The sequence below is a fragment of the Primulina huaijiensis genome, chromosome 13 (genome assembly GCF_012295235.1).
Source record: "Primulina huaijiensis isolate GDHJ02 chromosome 13, ASM1229523v2, whole genome shotgun sequence".
Lineage (NCBI taxonomy): Eukaryota > Viridiplantae > Streptophyta > Magnoliopsida > Lamiales > Gesneriaceae > Primulina > Primulina huaijiensis.
Window position 1 is genome coordinate 11900460 of NC_133318.1, and position 12996 is coordinate 11913455.

Genomic DNA, 12996 nt, shown 5'->3' on the forward strand with positions numbered 1-12996 from the left:
AGTATCACAAGCTTGTCTTACCTTTTAAAAAGGGCAGAGCAAAGCAAACTGATCCCAAAGACGATAAAACTGAAACTGATAAATCAGTTGATTTGTTGAGTCTTAAGGGGGAAATTGCTGAGCTTAATGCTGAAAGAAGCAAGAATCAATTAATGATTCAGCAGTTGATGCTTGAGAATTCAAAGCAAACTGAGCTTATTCAGGCTTGGAATAAATCATCTATTGCATTAGCTGAAATACAAGATAAAAAAATATCAGTTACTGATAGAACTGGTTTAGGGTTTAGCAATCAAGATGAAACTTCCACTGGTGATACTCAGCTGAAACTGAACATGAGCAAAGGAAAATATATTCACTTTGTAAAATCAGTTGCAGTACAAGAATAACCTGAGCCAAGTAAACCAGTTGAACAGCCTATTGAAAATAAGAACAAGGCTGGAAGGTATGGTATTGGTTATAGCCCAAAAATTTCAACTGATTCACAAAATCAGTCATCAAAAATGTTCAGAAAGAACTATTCAAATGGCTACTCCAATTACTATAACAGGAAGCCAGTTCAGAAAAGATATTGGCTGAACAACCAGTTGAAAAAGTTAAAGCACATATTATTGCATCTGCACACTACACACATAATATCCAAAAGTCGAGAAAAACTATTTGGAACACAGCAACTAGAAAGTCAGTTAGACTGGTCCAAGTCTGGGTTCCTAAAGGGTTAATCAGTTTAGGACCCAAATGAATATGTGTACGAATATTATATATTGTGTGTGATTGCAGGTGATAGGTACAAACAAAGAATCAATCTGGTATCTGGACAGTGGATGTTCATGACATATGACAGGGAATGCAAATTTGTTATCCCAACTGATCAAATACGATGGTCCACACATCAGTTTTGGAGACAACTCTAAAGGTAAGACTGTGGGTAAGAGTAAGCTTATCCATGGTAACTTTACAATCAATGATGTGTTACTAGTTGAGAATTTAAAGTATAACTTGATAAGTATCAGTCAGTTATGCGACAACAAATTCTCAGTACAGTTCGACAGACACAACTGTTCAGTTAGAGACTCAACAAATGAAGTCATCCTCACTGGCAATCGATGTGGGAAAACCTACAAAGTCAATTGGACAAATCAACCTTTTGCACCAGTTTGTCTTAAGGCTTCCAAATCTTCTAAAAACTGATTGTGGCATAAGAGGTTAAACAACCTAAACTTTAAATCTATTGCATATCTGAGTAACTATGATCTTGTAACTGGTTTGCCTAAAATAGATTTTTCAAAAGATAAAGTTTGCTCAGCATGTCAGTTTGGTAAACAAGTAAGATCTTCATTTAAAAACAAGGGTTGTAAATCATCTTCACGATGCTTAAAACTGTTGCATATGGATCTTTTTGGTTCTATACCAGTCATGAGCTTAGGGGGAATGAAATACACGTTGGTAGTCGTGGATGATTATTCAAGATTTACTTGAGTCATTTTTCTTAAATCAAAAGACCAAACTGCTGCACAACTGATTAAACTTTTCAAAAGATTACTAAATGAAAAATCAGTTGGGATTGATAGAATAAGGTCTGATCGAAGAACTGAATTCATCAATCAAAATCTTTCACAATGTTTAGAAAATACTGGGATCAAGCATGAGCTCTCAGCAGCAAGAACTCCTCAGCAAAGTGGTGTAGCTGAGAGAAGAAATCGGACCCTTAAAGAAGCTGCTAGAACAATGCTTGCTGATTCTGGTATTTCTCAAAGGTTTTGGGCAGAAGCAGTGAACACTGCATGTTATACTCAGAACAGATCAATGATTAATAAAAATCATTTGAAAACACCATATGAGATCTGGCATGGACGCAAAAATGTGGTTTCTTATTTAAAAATATTCGGCTGCAGATGTTTTATTCTTGATAATGGCTAAAGTCATTTAAAAGCTTTTAATGCTAAATCTGCAGAGGGAATATTTCTTGGATATTCAGCAGTTAGTAAAGCTTATAGAATTTTTAATAAAAGCACTTTAAATGTTGAAGAATCAATTCATGTCGTATTTGATGAATCTGTACTAACTGTTAAGCCAACTGATCTAGTTGAGGTAGTTGATCGCTTTACAGATATAAGTTTGGAGGATGATAATGAAGAAAAGAATCATATTAATTGAAACATCCTTCAAACACCAGAGCAAAAAGTACTGGATCAATCAATTGAACAAGAAATTGTTACTGATAACCAATCGGTGGAGCATAATGAGAATATTCAGTTACCAACTTATACAGCTCCAACTGAAACTGAAGAAAACGTTCAGTTGCCAACTGAAGCAGTTGCTGATATAAACGCAACAAATACTGATTACAGATGGAAGAAATAACATCCTCCAGAATTGGTGATAGGTAATTCATCTGATCCGGTAAGAACTCGAAATCAAATATTTAATTTATTTATTCACTCAACTTTCGTTTCTCAACTAGAACCGTAGAAAACTGATGAAGCTCTTGCTGATCCTAACTGGATAAATGTAATGCAAGAAGAGCTAAATCAGTTTACACATAACAATGTCTGGAACTTAGTTCCAAGAGCATTTTCTAAAACTGTTATAGGTACAAAATGGGTATTTAGCAACAAACTGAACGAAGATGGTTCAGTTGTACGCAACAAAGCAAGACTTGTAGCTCAAGGATACAGGCAAGAAGAAGGAATTGACTACGATGAAACTTATGCACTAGTTAAAGACTGGAGGCAATAAGAATGTTCCTTGCCTATGCCTCTTTCAAGAATTTTAAAGTATATCAGATGGACGTGAAGAGTGCCTTTCTGAATGGTCAGTTACAGGAAGAGGTTTATGTTGAACAACCACCAGGTTTTATCAATCACTCTTTTCCTGATCATGTCTATCAATTGAACAAAACTTTATATGGTCTTAAACAAGCTCCAAGAGATTGGTATGAAACACTTTCAAAATTTCTAACTGATCACGATTTTACTGTTGGATCAGTTGATAAGACTTTGTTAAAATTTTCTAAGAATGATCATATTTTACTTGTGCAAATATATGTTGATATAATTTTTAGGTCAACTAACCTCAAATTATGTGAGAAGTTTGCCAGGTTAATGCGGGACAAATTTGAGATGAGTATGATGGGTGAACTGACATTTTTCCTCGGTCTACAAGTGAAGCAAATGGAAACTGGTATTTTTATCAGTCAAACTAAATACACGAAGGAATTGCTCAAGAAATTTGTCATTGAAACGTGTTCAGCTGCAAGTACTCCCATGAGTCCATCGTTTAAATTAGATAGTGATCAAGGGGGAATATCAGTTGAGACGAAACTCTACAGAGGATTAATAGGTTCACTATTGTACCTAACTGCTAGTCGCCCTGATATAGTATTTGCTCTTTGCATGTGTGCTAGATTTCAAGCAGATCCTAAGCAATCTCATTTTTCAGCTGCCAAACGAATTTTAAAATATCTTAAAGGCACACAAAATGTGGGTCTATGGTATGCTAAAGACTCTTGTTTCAATTTGGTTGAATATTCAGATGCAGATTGCGCAGGATGTAAGCTAGATCGTAAAAGCAACAGTGGACTTTGTCAGTTTCTAGGAGACAGACTGATCTCATGGTTCAGCAAGAAGCAAACATCCATAGCAACTTCCACAACTGAAGCAGAATATCTTGCTGCTGGAAGCTGCTGTGCTCAACTGCTCTGGATTCAGCAACAACTGAAAGACTATGAAGTCATTGCAAAAGAATCACCAAATCTTTTGTGACAATACCAGCACGATTGCAATCACATACAACCCAGTTCTTCACTCAAGGACCAAGCATATTGATGTCAGGCATCACTTCATCAGAGATCATGCTCTGAAGAAAGTAATCAGACTGGAATACATTCCAACTGACAACAATTAATGGATGTCTTCACAAAGCCATTACCCGAGACTAAGTTTTCTCACTTTCGCAGTATTCTTGGCTTAATAGATTTGTCTTAATTCGCTTTATGTTAGTATGTTTGATAAGTTGTCACCAGTTAGTTTGCAGAAAATAAAAACGCAGTGAGAGTAAGACAACATTTAACTAATATAAAATCTTATTTCACAAAAAAACAGCGTACATGGATTATTTCTTTTTCAACTGCTGACCTCCAGGAGGACAACCACGAAGTTAATCCTCCAATAGAGGTCCTTAGGAAGTCCTTTGAGACAGCAATCTTTCTCAGAGACCTCCGCTCCTTGAGGAGGAGCAGAAGGTAGACACCTTCATCAGTGAAGATGTCTACATTATAGCGACACAAAGGCGCCGCCGATACTTCCTTAGTGTTGCCACCCTTTTTGGGGTAGCAACCGCTCCTTCCTCAAAATAGGTTTGAAGCTCCTAGATTTTTATCCAAAGCTTCAGTATCTTTTCATAGATAGTGTCTTCCATCGCTGTCTTTCTTTCAGTAACCATGGATGTCATAAACTCCTCCGCAAGGTCTGGCTGTGGGAAACTCCCTGCTTTGTCCATAGCTATTTAACTATCAAACTTTACCTGCTGATACCTGTTACTTAACTCTTGCACTCTAATTTAAAGCCGAGAATCGAAGGAGTTGAAGAGACGTAATCATTATTCCGGACGATTCATCTTCTGAGAATAATATTTCTTTTATTTTTCGCATCATTATTTTAATCGTCTTTTTAATTTTCATATTAAAATATGCATTAATGGAGGGAGAATGACGAATTTAAACAGTTAACTGATAAGACAATTGTCAGTTGATCTACGACTGAACTGTTTCAGTTTCCAACTGATCACTCAGTCACTGATCGAACTAAACTTATCCAATAAGTTAACTGCTTATTTGAATAATATTACAAATTAAGTGATGTGACTGATATTTAAGCATTTAATAGTGTTTTGAAACGTAGAACCACGTAGTCCACTTAAAATTCTATACACGATTTCATCACACGAACACACGTTTCTCTTACTCAAATTATCTTGGACTGACACGTGTATAATAATTTTGAACAGTCACATACAAAAGTACTTTAACCCGCTTCATTTCAGTTCTTCTTTACAAGCATTTCAATTTACAGAGAAGACCCAAAAACAAAGATTTCTTTCTCTAGATAATCAACTCTTCAGAAATGGCAAACCAAATTCCAGCATATATATGTTGAACGCTATGGCTATTGATTTTGATTTAGTCCTGTCTGTTCAGGACGAGCTATCAAAATTGTGTTTATCAAACTAGAAGCTGCTGGACTAAAGACATTTCTGGGACTTTCTTCCGAAGAAATCTGTCATAAAGAGATTCAGGATCTCCATACCAATGGTTTTGTCTTTGCTGATGGCAATATCACAACTACTGTCAATGGTCAGCTGCTGATCATTGATGAGGACTCCTTCAGCACTCTATTTCAGCTGCCTACTAATGGGCCAGCTAACATTTCGGAAATTAAAACTGCTGATGTTGAAGAGATGCAAACTGCTCATTCTGCTGATGGACGGAAAATCAAAGTCTCCGATCCAAAGAAGAAACTAAAGTCAGAACTATTAACGTACAGTACAGTCCCTTCATCTCATATATCTCGATCGAATCTACAACCATTGGTTCATCGAGGGTTGCATATTAATTCGATAACTATGTGACACAGATAATAGTGTCATTGCGTGTACTATTTGGAAAACTCCTTCTCCAACGTACATCTCATAATCTGGCCAGAGATTTCATGCACTATTATTACTTCAGATCACATAGGATATCCACACCTGTAGGTGAGCGGTGAATCCCCGACTACAATGCACTGGCTCCTATATGTGTCGCAACTGTACCCAACCTCGCCACCCGATGACTCTCTTGGAGCCGGTAAACGAGTTAAAGCACAACCCTAGCATATAGAGCATCAGTGTTGTCCCGGGTCGTAAGGACTAATGATGTACAATCATAACCACGGACTTATCCTCTCGATGAATGATAACCACTTGGAAAGTCTGAGGGATGGTTGTTCGGTATAATCATCATATGACTACCCATCTGCATGTTTGGACATCTCTATGCCCTTACCAAGAAACGCAGTACACAACATCACATATGCTAGTCCCAAGCTCAAGCGACCTTTATCCATGTTTTAGGCGGCTGAATCGACTAGGAACGAATTTAGAATATGCAGTGTTTACAAATGAGTTTCAACATCGAATTACGATTCATTTGTATTAAAGCATAATCAAAGACTTTATCTATGCAGTTTGCATGGGTATATAGATAAAGTAAAATGAAACCATTAAAAAATTGAATTATATTAAAATAAAGATTGTTTATTACACTTGAGTCAATAAATTCCCCAGCCAACAGTTGGCCTACAGGGCATCTACTCTAAAACATTCCTCATGCCCTGACTGACTCAAAAGACAAGGGCAAAATACAAGAAGAGCCCAGGCCAACTAATTCCATCCAAACGCACATTGACAGAGCTGTGTATGACCAACTGGACTCAGATCTTATCTCGTTGCAGATGGAGATCAAAAAGTGGGAAATGGATCAAGAACTAATCATTCCAGAAGCCTCCCAAGATTTTTCATCAGAAGATCCAGCTGAAAAATCAGTTCAAGAGCCCTCCAAGGACACAGTTGCTGAATCTTCTCAACAAGCAACTGCCCCTTCCACATTAGTTGTTCAACCATCAACATCTTTAGCACCTCTTCAACTGCTGATCTGAAGCTGAATTATCATTGGCCAATCTTGATGAGGTCATCAAATCAGTCACTTCTGATATTCAGCTGGAAATATCCAAATCAGTTGAAAATGTTTTTTTGACTGAGGAACCAGTAGATCCACTTACTGTTACTGAAGAACCAGTAGATCCTATTATTGTTGAAGAACCAGCCGATCAAGCTGTTATTTCTGAAGAACCGGTCGAGAAGGCTATTTTTGGATAAACTGAACAGCCAGTTCAGTCAGTTGTTATGACTGAATAGACAGTTTTTGAACAAACTAAAGAGGCTCATCTGCACTCAGTTACAACTGAAGAAGTGCCAGCTGAAGAGCCAGTTCATCAAACGACTGAAGAGCCAGTTCATCAACCGACTGAAGAGTCAGTTACTCAACCGACTGAAGAACCTTCTACTACTCTTGTTCTTCCATCTGTCTCTTCTCCTCCCCAAGAACATACAACTGAAAATATTTCAGAAATGGTGATGCATGAAACCGAAGCAACTGACGGCACTATGGTTGTCTTTACTCAACAAGAACGGGTGCCGATTCCAGAAACTTCTAGAACCATGTCTCCTAGTATTTCAGATGCTGATGCCCTGTTTGAAGAAATTCAGACTATTCAGACCAACATCATCAGTATGATGAATTCTATTTCTGAAATAAATTCAACTCAGCTTGCACATTCTTTGAAGCTTAACTCTAACAATGAGTTTACCAGAAACATACTACATCTCATCAATCAGACTGTGTCTTCTCTTCTTCTCCAGATGGAAGAAATCAAGAAAGACAGACGGTCGAATGAATCTCATTTTCAAACTCAAGCATTAGTCGGCATACGCTTTGATTTTCTGGAAAGCAAAGTCACCAAAAGGATTGATTTGCTGCAAGACATTGTGATGAATACTATGACAGATATCGTAGCGGATGTTCGAATTTTATTCAAGAAAGTTGATGTGCTTGACAAAAAAAGGGGAAATAGGAGAGATAGAAGAGTTAAAAGATCAGAAAGACAAAGGAAAGAAGAAGAAATGAAGATCAACTGACTACAGTTATTGGTTGAAGACTATGGCATGAAATCTTTAGTTCCTGATTTTCTTTTTTGGTACGAATCTGTACATTATAAGAATTATTTTATCTACAATAAGTTCGAAGAATATTTTTGAGTTCAGTTGATCAGTTCATACTTTACAAGTTTTGTCAAACACCAAAAAGGGAGAAATTTTTGGAAACTTAATTTCGGTTGTTCGACAAACTAAGTGTTTAATTTATTGGACTAAACTGATCAAGAAGTTTGAAGTAACTGAACTACATAAATCAACTGACAGTTGCCTAACTGAAGATTAATGCGCAGTTTATCGAAGGCAACTGAAACCAGCTAAACTGAACTTACGAAGTCAACTGACTGATCAGTTGATATATTCAGTTGTGAGCTTATTAGCGATTGCTTATCAGCTGATCAATCAGCTGTACACGTCATCAGTTGGAGAAAAAAACTTTCTCAATTTATCCTTAGACCTTAACACGATGACCTAAATCATTCCAAACTTAACATATCTCTTTAAAATACACCAATAAATATTTCTTAGATGTAAACTTAAGCTCGACTAATTTCCCAATTCGTTTTTAAACTTGGACGTACATCCCGATTTTGACTAGTTTGGACTCGAAACTTAACCAAACTTTACCAAATTTGTACCAAGTCACATTAGAACCTAACTAAACCATATTCAACCCAATTCAATCCCATGAAGACCCTTGATCAATCCTATGATTCCTACGGAACTTCAGCACCTATTTTCGAAAAAACCCTAGTTCCCATGGCCATGCAAGCTTCGGCCCTAGCCCTTAGCCAACAAGAACAGACCTTAGACCAGCTTCCTAGGACCATGACCGAACCCATAGCAAGCTACTGGACTGACCCTACCAAGCCTAGAAGCTGCAGACACCAACCCGCGACCCCCAAGCCCTACGCGACCCCTTCTCGTGCGATCACTCTATCCATCGCCCCAATCATCATGCAGCCACCCTAGGACTATCACACAGCCACTTTGGGCTCCTGGACGTGTCCTAACAGCAGCCAAGGCCGTGGCTCTTCAAGGTGCCCTGCCGAAACCCTAGTCGCCAAAAAATAGAATTTTTGTTCTTATTCCTTCCTTGTCTTGTCCAGCCTTCAAGCATGCTCCTAAAGACCCTTAAACACATTAAAATTCATTCCTTCCCATAGCCCAACCATGACAGCCCCTTTGTGCATCATACCCAAGAGTTTTACAAGATGAAAACACTAGTTTTATGCATGTATAGCCATAAAAACGAAAATCAATAAGGTGTATCATGTTTTTCATGCAATCATGTATCATAATATGGCGTGATAGATGAGAAAAAGGAAGATTAAGGCATGTCTTTGCGTTTATTAAGCACGAAAAACGGATTGGTGATGTGAAGGACGTCGACGGAGAGGACCTTGCTGAATTTTTCCTTCAATATTCACGTGAGTTTCCTTCCAAAATCTCATGTGTGCGTGTGTCTTGGGGGAAGGGAGAGTCCTAGTATTATGTTGAGGGGGAAGGGCGAGAGTTTTTGTGTGTGTTGGGGAAGGTTTTAGGCTTTTATTTACTAATTAAAACTCTAAGTATAAGCTTAGGCCCTTTAACCTAGTATAATAGGCTCATTAAGCCCATTAGTAAATATTAAAAATACTTTGTTTAGGAAATTTGGTGAAAATATTAGCCGAGTTCTCGAAAAGTTTCGTTGAAAATCGAATACTGTTTAAAAATACGACTCGGCGTACAAAAACACCTTAAAACACTTCGTTTTCAAAAATCCATTTTAAATACACCACACATTAACCAATTAAAAATAATTATTTAATAAAAATATTTTCTCTCAAGTGGTCATCGGTCTCCGTTCCTCGATCGTGTCTCGAATAAACTTTAAAACACAGTTTTATGCATTCTAACGGTAAACCCTATTTTTAAACATGTAATCATGCATATCATAATTAATTCATGCCATTAAAATCATTTAATTAGTCATTTTCTATTTTTCCAAGATTTGCATGCAGTTGGAATATGTTATCGTATTTTTGGACCTTACAATTTCTCCCTCCCTTAAATGAAATTTCGTCCTCGAAATTTGAACTTACCGAATAACTCCGGGTAGCGACTCCTCATGTCCCTCTCAGTTTCCCAAGTAGCCTCTTCCTTCGAGTGATTTAGCCACTTGACTTTGACCATTTGAATAACTTTGTTTCGGAGTCTTCTTTCTTGCCTATCCAGAACTTGTATAGGTCTTTCCTCGTATGACATGTTTAAAGTCAACTGTAGTGGTTCATGATTTAGTACATGTGAAGAGTTCGACATGTACTTTCGCAGCATCGAGATATGGAACACATTGTGTACTCCGGCAAGCATTGGTGGCAAAACCACTCTATAGGCTAATGTTCTAATCTACTCTAAAATCTCAAATGGTCATATGAAACTCGGACTAAGTTTGTCTTTCTTGCCAAATCTCATAACACCCTTCATAGGTTCTATTTTCACAAATATGTGGTCGCCTACTGCAAACTCCAGCTCTCTTCGTCGCTTGTCAGCGTAGCTCTTTTGTCAGCATTGTGCAGTCTTCATCCTATCTCGGATTTTGACTACTAGCTCCACTGTTTGCTTGATCAAGTCCAGACCAAATTCTTTTCTTTCACCAACCTCGTCCCCAATGTATAGGTAATCTACACTTCCTTCCATAAAATGCCTCGTAAGGAGCCATTCCTATAGACGATTGGTAGCTATTGTTGTTAGGATCAAGCGCTTACCACTAGGCCAAAAGCTATAGCAGTTAGCCAAGGCGCATCTTTATTTCCTTATACTTGTGGTATCGCAGAGTGCACCTGCTTGGGTGCTAATAGATCGTGCTGTTAGGTCCATGAGTCCAGAAAGGTGCGTGTCTATCTGCTGGTACTGTCTCATATCCCTTAGAGATCTGTCTTACCTTTTTCCTGCCGTCGATCCTGTAACCAGCAGAGACAGTATTACCCGTTAAGATCTGGTGTCACTTTTTACGGCCCACTTACCCAACCAGATCAAGCCGCGCAACGTCAGGAGCTTGACGCGTGAGAACTTTCCAAGAAGTCACTCATCCCAGTATTACTCTCATTAATGCATGCACTTAACCCAATATGTAATCATGCATATCATAATTAATTCATTTCATTAAAATCATTTAATTAATCATTTTCTATTTTCTATAGATTTGCATGCAGTTGGATTATGTTATTGTATTTTTAGACCTTACAATTTCTCCATCCCTTAAATGAAATTTCGTCCTCGAAATTTCAATTTACTGAATAAATTCGGGTAGCGACTCCTAATGTCCCTCTCAGTTTCCCAAGTAGCTTCTTCCTCCGAGTGATTTAGCCACTTGACTTTGACCATTTGAATAACTTTGTTTCAAAGTCTTCTTTCTTGCCTATCCAGAACTTGTATAGGTCTTTCTTCGTATGACATGTTTGGAGTCAACTGCAGTGGTTCATGATTTAGTACATGTGATGAGTTCGACATGTACTTTCGCAGCATCGAGATATGGAACACATTGTGTACTCCGGCTAGCGTTGGTGGCAATGCTACTCTATAGGCTAATGTTCCAATCTTCTTCAAAATCTCAAATGGTCCTATGAACCTCGAACTAAGTTTGTCTTTCTTGCCAAATCTCATAACACCTTTCATAGGTTCTATTTTCACAAATATGTAGTCGCCTACTGCAAACTCTAGCTCTCTTCGTCGCTTGTCAGCGTAGCTCTTTTGTCAGCTTTGTGCAGTCTTCATCCTATCTCGGATTTTGACTACTAGCTCCACTGTATATTTGATCAAGTCCAGACCAAATTCTTCTTTTTCACCAACCTCATCCCCAATGTATGGGTAATCTACTCTTCCTTCCATAAAATGCCTCGTAAGGAGCCATTCCTATAGACGATTAGTAGCTATTGTTGTTAGGATCGAGCGCTTACCATGAGGCCAAAAGCTATAGCAGTTAGCCAAAGCGCAGCTTTATTTCCTTATACTTGTGGCATCGCAGAGTGCACCTGCTTTGGTGCTAATGGATCGGACTATTAGGTCCATGAGTCCAGGAGGGTGCGTGTCTATCTGCTGGTGCTGTCTCATATTTTTAGAGATCAGTCTTACCCTTTCTCTGCCGTCGATCTTGTAACCAGCAGAGACAGTATTACCCGTTAAGATCTGGTGTCACTTTTTTACGGCCCACTTAACCAACCAGATCAAGCCACGCAACGTCAGGAGCTTGACGCGTGAGAACTTTCCAAGAGGTCACTCATCCCAGTATTACTCTCATTAATGCATGCTTAACCCAAAATGTAATCATGCATATCATAATTAATTCATGTCATTAAAATCATTTAATTAATCATTTTCTATTTTCCATAGATTTGCATTCATTTGGATTTTGTTATTGTATTTTTAGACTTTACAATTTCTCCCTCCTTTAAATGAAATTTCGTACTCGAAATTTGAACTTACCAAATAACTCCGGGTAACGACTCCTCATGTCCCTCTCAGTTTCCCAAGTAGCCTTTTCCTCCGAGTGATTTAGCCACTTGATTTTGACCATTTGAATAACTTTGTTTCAGAGTCTTCTTTCTTGCCTAGCCAAACTTGTATAGGTCTTTTCTCGTATAACATGTTTGGAGTCATCTGCAGTGGTTCATGATTTAGTACATGTGAAGGGTTCGACATATACTTTCGCAACATCGAGATATAGATTACATTGTGTACCTCGGCTAGCATTGGTGGCAATGCCACTATATAGTTTACTTGGGTGCTAATGGATCAGGCTGTTAGGTCCATGAGTCCAGGGGGTGTGTGTCTATCTACTGGTGCTGTCTCATATCCTTTAGAGATCGGTCTTACCTTTCCCTACCGTCGGCTCTGTCCCCAGCAGAGACAATATTACCCGTTAAGATCTGATGTCTCTCTTTTACGGCTCACTTAGCCAACCAGATCAAGCCGTGCAACGTCAAGAGCTTGACGAATGAGAGCTTCTCAGGAGGTCACACATCCCAGTATTACTCTCACTAATGCATGATTAACCCAACATCCTCCCCCCTCCAAGGAAGTATAGAAATATAGCTTTTGGTCTAATGATAAGCGCTTGATCAGCTTTTGACCTCGTGGTAAGCGCTTGATCCTAACAGTATATATATGTCATATATATAAAGATATAGATATATATCATGCATTATCAAGAATTGATTATGCATGATATTTTAAAGAATATAAAATAGCATATGAGAATTTTAAATAATG